We start from the raw sequence: 13,507 nt of genomic DNA, 5'->3' as shown, positions 1-13,507 counted from the left end.
TGATGAAAAGAGCATGATCTATCACTTCAGAGGTGGCCTTAGAGAGGATCTGAAGTTAGCTCTCGTTCTTGTTGAGCCTACTCAGTTTGATCAATTCTATAACATGGCACTGAAACAAGAGGCTGCTCAGCTCAAGTGTGAGGCTTCTAAGAAGAGAGTCAGGGACGCAGTTCAGTCTTCTTCTTCCTCACTAGTGGCTGCTAAGCAACAGAAGTTCTGGTTGCCTCCTCCTCCTCCGTTTCGTCAGCCTTACCAGCAAAAGAACAAAGGTGGCCATGGATCTTCCCACTCTTCCAACTCTGGCTATCAGAAGAAGTCTCAGAATCAAGCTCCAAAGTCGAATGCTCCTTATCATCGTCCACTCTCAGAGGTGACTTGCAACAAGTGTCAGCAGAAAGGTCACTATGCTAACAAATGCTTCAATCAAAGGCGCCTTCCGCCGCCTCCTCCTGTGAGATCTTCCAGCAATGCAGTGGTCAAGCATAATCCCAAGGCTGCAAAGGTGAACATGATGAATGCAGCTCAAGCGGAGGAATCTACTGATGTGATAATGGGTAATCTCTCAGTTAATGATATTCCTGCAAAAGTCTTATTTGATACTGGTGCATCTCTTTCTTTCATTTCAAGACCTTTTGTTGCCAAGCATGAGTTTGTGACGGAAAGGATTCCTATCCCATTGAAGATAGTGTCCCCGGGTAAGCAAATGACATCTAATAATTGTGTCCCGGATGTTTCCATCAAGATGGGAAACTATGAATTTCTGTCTAAACCAATTGTTCTTGGTGACTCGGATATTGATCTTATTCTCGGGATGGACTGGCTTTCTAAGCACAAGGCTCAACTTGATTGTGCTGCCAGGGAAATTCAATTGACACACTCTTCTGTGATGCTTCTCTTCAAGGTCTCGGTGCTGTGTTAATGCAAGAGAAGAAAGTTGTGGCCTATACCTCTCGTTAGTTGAAGCCCAATGAAAAGAACTACCCCACTCACGATCTTGAGTTGGCGGCAGTTGTCCATGCATTAATAACATGGAGACATCTCTTGTTGGGAAGACAAGTGGACATATTCACCGATCACAAGAGTCTCAAGTACATCTTCACTCAGCCCAACCTCAACCTCAGGCAGACTCGAAGGGTCGAAATGATTCAAGAGTACAATCCGAGTATTGAATATACTCCAGGCAAAGCCAATGTCATTGCAGATGCTTTGAGCAGGAAGGCTTATTGCAAAAGCTTAATTCTCAAGCCTTTCCAACCGGATCTTTGTGAAGATTTCCGCAAGCTGAATCTCCAAGTTGTTCCTCAAGGCTTTCTTACCAACCTCATAGTCTCTCCTACTTTGGAAGATCAAATTCGTGAGGCATAACTCCTGGATACCATGGTGAAGAAGGTGAAACGTGGTATCGACAAGGGTCTTTCCAAATACAAGTGCTATCTCATTGATGACAGAGACACTTTATTCTTCGAGGACCGGATTGTGGTTCCTAAAGGTGATCTAAGGAAAGTCATTATGAACGAGGCGCACAATTCTCTTCTTTCCATTCATCCTGGAAGTACAAAGATGTACCATGACCTCAAGCAGTCGTATTGGTGGACTCGAATGAAGCAAGAAATCGCCCAATTCATGAACGAATGTGATGTCTGTCGAAGGGTGAAAGCAGAACACCAACGACCAGCTGGTCTCCTCCAACCTCTTGCTATCCCAGAATGGAAGTTTGATCATATCGAAATGGACTTCGTGACTGGATTTCCTAAGTCCAAGCGCGGAAATGATGCTATCTTCGTGGCTCATTTCCTTCCAATCAAAGAATCTATCACAGCAGTCAGTTGGCAGAGCTATACACCTCCAGAATTGTCTCCTTGCACGGTAGTCCACAATTGATTTCTTCAGATCGTGGAAGCATCTTAACTTCTAAGTTCTGGGACTCCTTCCAGAAGGCCATGGGCACCAACATTCGCTTTAGCACAGCTTTCCATCCTCAAACTAGTGGCCAAGTCGAGCGAGTAAATCAAATTCTTGAAGATATGCTCAGGGCTTGTGTCATTTCCTTTGGCATGAAATGGGAAGATTGTCTTCCATATGCCGAATTCTCCTACAACAACAGTTTCCAAGCGAGTTCGGGCAAGGCCCCATTCGAGATTCTCTATGGCAGGAAGTGCCGTACTCCTCTCAATTGGTCAGAGACTGGTGAACGCCAACTTCTTGGCAATGACTTCATCACAGAAGCTGAAGAAATGTGTAAAGTCATCCGTGAAAATCTTAAAGCCGCGCAATCGCGCCAGAAGAGTTACTATGATAGTAAGCACCGTGATGTGGCTTTCGAGATCAGAGACCATGTCTACCTCCGCGTCTCTCCAATGAAAGGCACTCGTCGCTTCGGTATCAAAGGGAAGCTTGCCCCTAGATACGTGGGTCCTTTCAAGATCATTGGCAAAAGAGGCGACCTCGCCTATCAACTCGAGCTTCCCTCCAACTTCGCGAACGTGCACGATGTGTTCCACGTGTCACAGCTTCGCAAGTGCTTCAAGACTCCCGAGCGCACCATCAACTTCGAAGAGATTGACCTCCAAGAAGATCTGTCTTATCATGAGCACCCCGTTGCTATTCTTGAAGAAACGGAGCGCAAGACTCGCAACAAGTCAATAAAATTCCTAAAAGTGAAGTGGTCGCACCATTCCGACCGAGAAGCCACCTGGGAACGCGAGGACCACCTCCGTTCCGAATATCCGGAGTTCTTTCAGTCCTTGATCTCGGGACGAGATCCTCTCGTAGTGGTTGTAGTGGTGGAGTGTTGTAACACCCCGGATGTAACTTGCCATATTTGTAACTCCAACTCTTGCCATTTTCGGCTATGTGTTATGATATTCCCTTCGTGGTCGGGTTTTTTTTTCGTTTTGCATTTTGTTCATGTCATGCATCTCATATCATGTCATCATGTGCATCTCATTTTGCATACGTGTTCGTCTCATGCATCCGAGCATTTTCCCCATTGTCCATTTTGCAATCCGACACTCCCACCTCCTCCGGCGCACCCCTCTTGTTTCTTTTCGTGAGCGGGTGTTAAACGTTCTCGGAATGGACCGAGGCTTGCCAAGTGGCCTTGGTATATCACCGGTAGACCACCTGTCAAGTTTCGTTCCATTTGGAGGTCGTTTGGTGCTCCAACGGTTAACCGGGTAACCGCAAAGTCCTTTTGTGTGTTGAAGCAAAAAACCCTCCAAAACAGCCCAAAACCCCTCTAAGTCTCTTCCATGCTCTAGGTTGTTCGATCACGATCGTGTGGGCGAAAACCGCACTCCATTTGGAGTCTCCTAGCTCCCTCTAGCTATATATTTGTGAGCCTCCCCGAAAATTTTCCGGATCCCCGAAACCCTAGCCTCTCCCTCCGCGCGCCGGACGTGTCCGCCCGGCGCCGGAGGAAAGCCGCCGCCGCCCCCGTCCACTCAGAGCCTGCCATGTGTCCCTCCGCCGTCGCGCCGCCGCTGAAGCCCGCCGCAGGCCCCCGCGGCCCGTCTCCGCCCCGTCGCCCGACCGCGGGAGCCCGCGCCCTCGCGCCGCCGCCTGGCCCGGCGCCGCCCTCCGCGGCCATCGTCGTCGCGCAGCCGCGCTGGCGAGCTCGCCCGGCCGCCGCCCACGGACGCCGCGCCCGCGGCCACCCGTGCCCCGACGCTCCTCCCGCGCCTCCTCCGACCTCCGTCCGGGCCTCCTCCCTCTCCCTCCGCGAGCTCCGGCGAGAACCCTAGCTCCGGCGAGCCCCGAGCTCGAGCTCGGCCAGATCCCGATCCAACAACCCGAAGGTTGACTTTCTCCCTCTCCCGGAAATCTTGTCCTGAGATTTTTGCAATATATGCCCATGTTCATCGCATCATAACTCTCTGCATATAGCTCCGTTTCGTGCGTGTAATATATTGAAATGTCCGTCTCTAGATGCTCTTCATTTTGTTCCATTACGCCATGGTCATTTGAGTCCATCTTGGTGCCTAAATCTCTGGTGCAAGAGTGCTAGTTGGTGTTAACTGCTGTTACTTATAAGAACTTGAGGATTTGTTATTTTTGTTTCATTTAATCTGTGCATCTTATGAGTATGAGCTCTACATGTGTTTTGATGTATGCCATGCCATCTTTACAGAGGTGTATGCCATGTATTTTTGTAATCTCTGTGACTGTTGTTATTTTGTTGCTATGTATCCATGTGGCTACAGAGAGATCCATGCTTATTTTGGTGATGTTCAGTAAGGATGTTTTGTAGATATAGTTGTGCTCTATCCATTCATGCCTTTGTTTGCAATTATGGAGTGGCATAGCATGTCTTAATCTTGCTCTAATTTTGCTATAAAATGTTCCTGGCAGATTGTTTACGTGTTATTCAATTTTGCCAAGCTTGTTGTAGTTGTTTCATACATGCTATGAACTTGCTCTTGCCATGGATAGCTTCATAAACATGCCATCTTGCTGTAGGTATGCTTGTCTTGTCATGCATTGCTTTGTCGTGAGTGCATCAAGCTCACCAAGATGCCCTCATAATGTCTGTTTCTGCCATGCTCTGTTTTCTGCCAAGTCTGAAACCTGTTAACGAAACTTGCTATGTTTACATGGGTGCCATCATATCTTCTGTACCTTTTTGGCTTATGGTCAGTAAGGGACTTTTGTTCTATGCATTTATTAGATTCATGCCATGCCTTGTTTTGCCATGTTAAGTTCCTGTAGCATGTTGATTTCGTGCTCTGAACATTGCTGCCTGCTGCTGTTTCAGTCATGTCCAGTAATTTCACCAAGTCTGTGAACCTGATATCTTTTGCACTTTTGCCATGCTTGTTTGAACCTGCTGTGGTGTGATCTAGCCGTAGCTCAGTGTTCATCTTTTGTCACGCATCTCCTGTAGATTGCTGCCATATGCTTTGTTGCTATGTTAGAGTGTTGTAGCATTGTTACTAGTTGCATTCTAAGTGCTATCTTGTTTTGCTTGCCATTTGCAAACCGTGCATCCGTTTCCAGTGATCTTTATATCGATTTCGACCGAAATCATCTCATCTTTCCAGTGGCATGCTTGGTTTGCCAAGTTACTGCCTTGTTCATCATTTTTCTTCCGGAGCACGCATATGCATTGCATATCATATCTCGCATATCATTCATGTATTGCATCATGTTGCTTGTGCATTTCCCGTGATTGATTGTGGTTCCGTGCTTGTGTTCTTGTTTTGGGTAGAGCCGGGAGACGAGTTCGTGAACGAGGAACCTGTTGAGTACGCTTACGAGGATCAAGCTTTCGACAACTCTGAGAACCTTGCAGGCAAGATGACCATACCCTCGAAATCACTTCTATCTTTGCTTTGCTAGTTGTTCGCTCTATTACCATGCTGCGCCACCTACCACTTGCTATATCATGCCTCCCATATTGCCATGTCAAGCCTCTAACCATCCTTTCCTAGCAAACCGTTGTTTGGCTAAGTTACCGCTTTTGCTCAGCCCTTCTTATAGCGTTGCTAGTTGCAGGTGAAGTTGAAGTTGGTTCCATGTTGGAACATGAATATTTTGCAATATCACAATATCTCTTATTTAATTAATGCATATATATATATTTGGTAAAGGGTGGAAGGCTCGGCCTTATGCCTGGTGTTTTGTTCCACTCTTGCCGCCCTAGTTTCCATCATACCGGTATTATGTTCCTTGATTTTGCGTTCCTTACGCGGTTGGGTGATTTATGGGACCCCCTTGACAGTTCGCCTTGAATAAAACTCCTCCAGCAAGGCCCAACCTTGGTTTTACCATTTGCCACCTAAGCCTTTTCCCCCGGGTTTTTGCGAGCCCGAGGGTCATCTTTATTTAAACCCCCGGGCCAGTGTTCCTCTGAGTGCTGGTCCAAACTAGAGCCACTTGCAGCGCCACCTTGGGGAAACTCGAGGATTGGTTTTAGTTGTACGTAGTGTTCATCCGGTGTGCCCTGAGAACGAGATATGTGCAGCTCCTATCGGGATTTGTCGGCACATTCGGGCGGCTTTGCTGGTCATGTTTTACCACTGTCGAAATGTCTTGTAAACCGGGATTCCGAGACTGATCGGGTCTTCCTGGGAGAAGGTTTATCCTTCGTTGACCATGAGAGCTTATGATGGGCTAAGTTGGGACACCCCTGCAGGGTATTATCTTTCGAAAGCCGTGCCCGCGGTTATGAGGCAGATGGGAATTTGTTAATGTCCGGTTGTAGAGAACTTGTCAATTGATTTAATTAAAATACATCAACTGTGTGTGTAGCCGTGATGGTCTCTTCTCGGCGGAGTCCGGGAAGTGAACACGGTTTGAGTTATGAATGAACGTAAGTAGTTTCAGGATCACTTCTTGATCATTTCTAGCTTCGTGACCATTCCGCTGCTTCTCTTCTCGCTCTCGTTTGCGAATGTTAGCCACCATATATGCTTAGTGCCTGCTGCAGTTCCACCTCATTACACCATCCTTTTCCTATAAGCTTAAATAGTCTTGATCTCGCGGGTATGAGATTGCCGAGTCCTCGTGACTCACAGATTCTACCAAAACAGTTGCAGGTGCCGACGATGCCAGTGCAGATGATGAGATCGACCTCAAGTGGGAGTTCGATGAGGAACGTGGTCGTTACTATGTGTCTTTTCCTGATGATCAGTAGTGGAGCCCAGTTGGGACGATTGGGGATCTAGCATTTGGGGTTATCTTATTTTCATTTGGATCTTGACCGTAGTCGGTCTATGTGTGGATTTTGGATGATGTATGAATTATATTTATGTATTGTGTGAAGTGGCGATTGTAAGCCAACTCTCGTTATCCCATTCTTGTTCATTACATGGGATTGTGTGAAGATAACCCTTCTTGCCACAACACCACAATGCGGTTATGCCTCTAAGTCGTGCCTCGACACGTGGGAGATATAGCCGCATCATGGGCGTTACATGCTCACACTTTTCTGCACCCAGAGAGGGTTTATGCTGAGTCAGGCATGGAGAAACGCCACGCCCGTGCGTGTAGTGACTCCCCAACAGTGCCTCCGGCGCATGCATCTAGCTACGTGCCTCCATAGCTGACATAAGCCGTGACTGTTAGGTGCCTGTGGAGCCAGACGCCAGTGGGTCCAGAGAGCTCACAACGGTGCCTCTCCAGCAGAGCATTCTCACTCATGCCTCTGCCACCACACTTTTGTGCATCCATTGGGTTGACACTCGTGCCTAAGAGGCTTCATTTCCGCGCCTCTGGTGTTTCAATACACGTGCCTCACATGACACTTGCCGTGACCCTTGTGATTGCAGAGAATAAACACCCGTGCCTCCATAGCTGAGTATTCTGATCCATGCCTGTGCCACCGAAATTTTGTGCATTCAGAGGGTTGACAATCGTACGTGCCTGTAGAGGCCAGACTTCGGTAACTCCGGAGCCAGCACCCTTGTGCCTCACGTGCCACGAGCCGTGGCTTTTACGTTCCGCTGGAGACACACTCCCGTGGATCCAGAGACTTCACAAACATGTCTTTTCACCTGAGTGTTCGCAGGCATGCCTCTGCCACCACACTTTTGTGCATCCAGGGAGTTGATAGCTGGCTCTGTGGAGGCTTCAACGAGGTCCGTGCTTGTACAGACTGCAATTAGATGCCTCCACCGCCTGCATGCACGTGCCTCACATGACATTTGCCCCCGTGTCGTGGCGCCACACCCCCGTGTCTCTGCAGACCGCGCAACCGTGCGTCTCTAACTGAGTATTCGGACACATGCCTCTCCCACCAAACTTCTGTGTATCTAGACAGTTGATACCCGGGCCTCGTGAAGACGCACGTCTGTCCATGCCGTGACTATTCCACCACGTCTGTCGAAATCTTCTAGATTAGGTACGTATATATATTGTCGTCTTTATGGATCATAAAACCCTAACCCTTTTCCCAGATCCACCGCACAGTGACCTGCAATGGAGGCGGCACGAGCTTGGCAATGGAGATGAAGAGGCGTGCCTCTAGCAACAAGAAGACGAGGTTCGCGGCTGTACCCGTGCCCTCTAAGCTCGTTAAGAGGAGCGGCTGTGGCTCGCCCACTGGATCCGAGAACCATGTTGAGTCTGGTCCGGACCGCATCAGTGATCTTCCCGACACCATCCTCGGCGAGATCATCTCTCGTCTGCCCATAAAGGAAGGCATGCGCACACAAGTGCTCGCATCTCGGTGGCGCCGCATATGGCGCACCGCACCACTCGATCTTGACTTTCGTGTGATCCTTGATACTCGTTCTACCAGATCTTTGGAAAAAATCTGTTCCCAAATCATCCGTGTTCTCCTAGGCAAGCAAATCGTCTAGGAAACATACGTCGGAACTCACTGCCGACATCTTAGTTGCAACTGCCGCGGAGAATCTGTCGCTGATGGCTTCAGTCTTCCTGTATCTATCCTCTCCGATCACAAGGGCCCGATTCGCCGCCTCTGCATCCCGACAAGCTACCTCCAGTGCGAACCTTGTGGCATCGATGAGTTGTTCCTGTCTCGGAATCTGGACCAACTCCAGGTTTTAGAGTTCTATCATATATTCCCAAAGTTCTTCTACCCAGGGCCCAGGCAAGCACGCAGAATCCCTTCTTCTATGCCGTCGCCACCGGCATCCATCTCGAGATTTCGCTCGTCTCTCCACACCATCACCTTCGCCATGTGCAAACTACAAGACAATCTTGTAGAAATGCTTTGCCTCCCACTGCTCAGGAGACTTTCGCTAGTGGAGGTTTATATATCGGATGTCTCCTTGCGGAAGTTCATCCACCACGGTTGCCCTGCCCTGCAGTGCCTGCTGCTTGTTTGCAACAAGAAATTCTGCTGTCTACGAATAAACTCAGCTAGGCTTGTAAGCATTAGCATTCGTTCCAACGGAGGAAAACTGATCATTGAGGATGCGCCTTCCCTCCGGAGACTGCTACATGATTCCGTAGATGCACAACTACAGATAACAGTTTTGTCCGCACTGTGTTGGACACACTGGGAAAACTTTCTGAATTACCCAACGAAACAAATATCGTCATTGGGACTACAATTATTTAGGTACTGCGTCCGCATGTTACTTTGACCTGCGTTATTCAAAAGCACTTGAGATTCACATCCACGAGCTAATAATATCATGTTATGTGCTCAATGAAGGGTCTCTGCATAAGTAGCCTACACGTGGTGCTGGATTCCGTCAAGACCTTGTTTATCTCACATACATCCTTTAATCTGGTTGAGATTGTTGACTTGCTGTGATGCTTTCAATGCTTGCAAAACTTGTTTATCGAGGTGATGATTTCACACACGTTGAAAGCCCACGCATAATATGCATAATATACTGGCACTAACTCTTAAGTTTGCTCTTCTCGTGTGTTTAGGGGGGAGGATGGGATCAAAGAGGTATAACAAATGAATGGCGCCAAAAGCAGCGGGTGTTTCTCAATAATCACGACATTTGTTTGAGGACATTAACGCTGGAAGACTATGAAGTCACAGATGCAAACACTGAATTTGTGACATTCTTTATTCTCAATGCTAGGATGCTACTGACCATCAGGCCTAAGTTTGGCCTGCGCAGAGATTTCACTCGTGAATTTTACAAACGGCAAGAAGAGGTACTGCAGATGGACAAAAGGGCTTCTAATTGCGCGGAGCTTAAATTGACAACAACTTGCAAGCACATGCACATGGACTTAAAAAACACAGGTGTTGAATATCTGGATTTGCCAGATCCATTCAACTGTGGATGCTGAAAATAGGTCTGAAGAGATGTACTTGCTATATTGAATGAGTGCATTGTGTAAACATGGTCAAGCAATTATGTACATGCTTTGTGTTTTCAATATTGATCATATGTTTCTGGATCCTATGATAAAAGAAATCAGTTCACACAGATGCTCAAAAATCAAACTAGTATCCTCTTGTTTATCTCAGTTGCTTGGCATGAAATTCTGTCTTTTAAAAGCAACATGCGTCCGTGCACCCCACAGGAAACGAACGTGCATCAAGAGGTTGTGAAAATCATACGTCCGTGTGAACACGTCTCTGAAAACATTTGGAATGTTGTGATAATGACTTAAGGTCAGCAACGAACCTCCAATCACTTTTTAGATGCTGGGTTTCCATTCTCATTATCATATTGAACAAAACTGATGCATCCGAAGAATTCTTCAAAGCGAAAGATTACGTGCCCCTTTTAATTGCAGACACCGTGTCCCTTCGAGAGACCGTGTCAGAAATGAACAATTCGGAAAACAGTAGCACGGTCTTGCGTCATTTAAACATACACCCGTGCCTCTCTCAGTGAACAAGCAACTTAAAATGTTACGAAAACTGAGGCACTTGACTGCATTTTCTCCTTGGATAACCGTGCGCACCGTGGCTTCACTCCACTGTCCCTCGGAGTGGCCGTGTCATGCGAAAACAACTAGGGGAACACAACTAGGAATGGTTGTGTCATGCGAAAACAACTAGGAGAACACAACTAGGAATGGTCGTGTCATGCGAAAACAACTAGGAGAACACAAAAGACGTCTGTGCATCGTCCGCATGCACACCGTGTGCCAACCGTCCGCATGTACATTTAGAATACAGAGGCCTTTCCGTGTGTCCCATTCTTATCCTTACAGGACGATGCGCACCGTGGGTTCACGTCCCTGTCCCTCCAAGAGACCGTACTAGGGGAAAATACTTCGGAAAACAGAAGCATGGTCGTGCGTCATGGACGTGCACAACCTGTCTCAGTGAACGCCTCACTGAGAAAATTTCGAAAACAAAAACAAAACCGTGCCTTATTTGCATGTAAGTCCGTGCGTGTTGGGGCCATCCGTGCGTGCCTCTATGCTCCTAATAAGCCTATAGTCTTGTCTTTGCCGCTGTACAGTAGCCCCATGTCAGTGAGCAGGCGCGTATTATAACTGTCTGTTCTGTTCTGTGCCAACCCAGACTGCCCCCTCCCACTCACCCGCTGTAGCGTTCATCGTCTCTTCTCTCTTGATTCTCCCTCTAGATCCAGGGTTAGTCTATTTTCTCTAAATTTCTATGTGAATTTTTCGCTACGATCCGTTTTCCTCCCTGTTGGTTTCGTCTCTCCGTGATTGAAAGCGACGCATCTGCGCTGTTATGCTAGGAATTGCCTGGAAATACGTTGTGATCTAGACCAAATCAACGCAGTACGAGGCCGAACCTGTACATGACCCGTGCCTCTTAGGGGTGGGGTTGATTTGAGGTCGGCGTTTGTGCTTGAGAACGCTACGAGCTGCAGCGACCTGCGGCGTCCAAGTCACAGGTGAGCGATGAACTTCGCCGAGGGAGGTTGGTAGTTTAAATTGAAGCCCGTTAGGTCTTGCAAACAACGGCGGTGGCCGGAAGTCCAGGCGAGTGGCCAGACGTTGAGCTCTATTGCTTAGCCGGCCACAGGGTGCTGGAGGTTGGCATTTGGGGTGCTGTTGACTGGGAGTCGGCGTCTGTGCTTGAAGATAGCGTTTGGGGTCCTGTACGCTGGAGGCAAGGTTAACGTTGATGGATCACCCATTTCAAATACCACCTAGCCACACATGTTCCGGTGGTTGGCGTCGGCGATGGTGGCGTATGGTCGCGGATGACGTTGTTGCTGGGTGCAGCTCCGACCAATTTACATATAATTTTAATGCTAGAAACACTCCTTTGAGCCGCCTGATGATAGACCATTGTTTCTCCTTTTTGCCTGTCTTGTCTTGAAATATACATTTGCTAAAGCTGTTTTTAAAACCAAGCAGCAGAAATCCTTTTTGCCTGTGAATGACTATTTATGTAAAAATGCCGGTTTAGTGGAATAGTTTTTCAAGATAATAAAATTTTCCTTGTGTTGAGAATTTCATATAAACGTTGTTTTGCAACGTATTCCAGGGGATACCATGTGCTGTGATATATGTACCAACTTCGGTTGCTCCAGACTGGAGTCAGGCGTTCTTCACAGCGCGATAACAGTGCATCTTCCTCGATGCTTCAAGACATGCCTATGCCTGGTAAGGAGAAATGTTTGCCACCCCATGCTGCCCATTAGTTACTACCAACTAGTGTATCTTTCTGATGAAGGAAATAAAAGTTTCTACCATATTGTTTGAATGGAATGCCTACATTTAAGCATTTAATGATATGTTTTGAATTTTTGATGTACCTTGTTTTATCAAATAGCAACCTGTTGAAAACAATTGGTACATATATGATAAGCGCTATCTATCTTGGTTATACATGCCTGGTAAGATTATTTTTTTCTTGCGCAGTATGTGCCATGCTACTGCAGGCAGCAAGTCACTTCTTCAATCTATCAGTGGAAAGAGGAAGCATTTCAAGAAGAAGGAAAACAAAGAAATCCAGTACTGATCACCAACGAGGATCTGTCATATGAGATCTACATCACCGATGAACCTAACCGGTCTAAAATTCATGGACCTGGCTGGGAAAAGTTAATTAGTGACTACGATCTTCATTATCGAGATCTAATCATCATAAACCTGGATACTGGGAGTCTGTCCATTGAGATAGATCTGAGACTCAGTGATTCTCGAGGAGGTCACAGGCCTCTCCCCAAACCATCACTAGGTAAGTGCACCAACTTCCATCCTGTTTTATCAACTACGTTTATCAGCATAATTTGGTACTCCTACCCCTGTCCACTAAATTAATGACATACTTACAATCAAAGTTATTTTGAAAACATTTTATGCAATTCTGTTGATTATCATCCCAATTTGATCACATGCATTGAATTTAACCATTCATTTGAAACTTAAATACCGACTTCATCTGTTTAAACAAATTTGTTTGAAAATGAGTTTTTTTTCCATGCAGCTCTTGATTTTCTAAATGACTCGGAGAGGGAGTACATTGGGAAAATAGTGTTCGGTTGAGGCGTAAACCTCTCATACAGACAATTTGGACAGATGATATACTATGTGTTTGAGTCTGACGACTTCCCCACCGTACCCTGTGTGCAACGTCTAAACGTCACCAATGTCATGAATGGTCGTCTGGTTAGTCATTGAATATTTGTTTTGATCCACTGCCATGGTTTTGTTTGCTATTTTCGATGTTTTATGTCCTTGTACATTGATTTTATCTAGTAATATCGGTACAATCTGCAGAGAATCCCGTCAGCCGTTGTGAGGCTTCTAAAGATGAACCTGGGATATCTACCTCAAAACGGTGGTATCAGCCTAACAGAGATGTATGATGCAATAGACATGAGCACAACGTACTCCATACGAACCGACGGCAGAATGGAGGTGACCGGTTTTTCAGATTTTGCCCAGGAAGCTCAGCTAAAGGTTGGTTCAATTGTCCTTGTCACAATTGAAAAGCGGTGGCCAACATTGGGAAACATGAAGCTGCTGCGGATGATAATCAACGGCCTTTCCTGATAGAGCGTTGCCGGTGGCTATACTTCCTAGTTCAGTAATTTATGTCTGTTTTTGAACAGTCTGTACACATTAGTTTTGTTATTTAGTTATGTCATGGTATGTAACTGAGCATATAATTATGTCCAAGAGGACGGTG

Source organism: Aegilops tauschii, chromosome 4, assembly GCF_002575655.3.
Source record: "Aegilops tauschii subsp. strangulata cultivar AL8/78 chromosome 4, Aet v6.0, whole genome shotgun sequence".
NCBI classification, from domain to species: Eukaryota; Viridiplantae; Streptophyta; class Magnoliopsida; order Poales; family Poaceae; genus Aegilops; species Aegilops tauschii.
Note: the sequence above shows the minus strand (reverse complement) of the source record.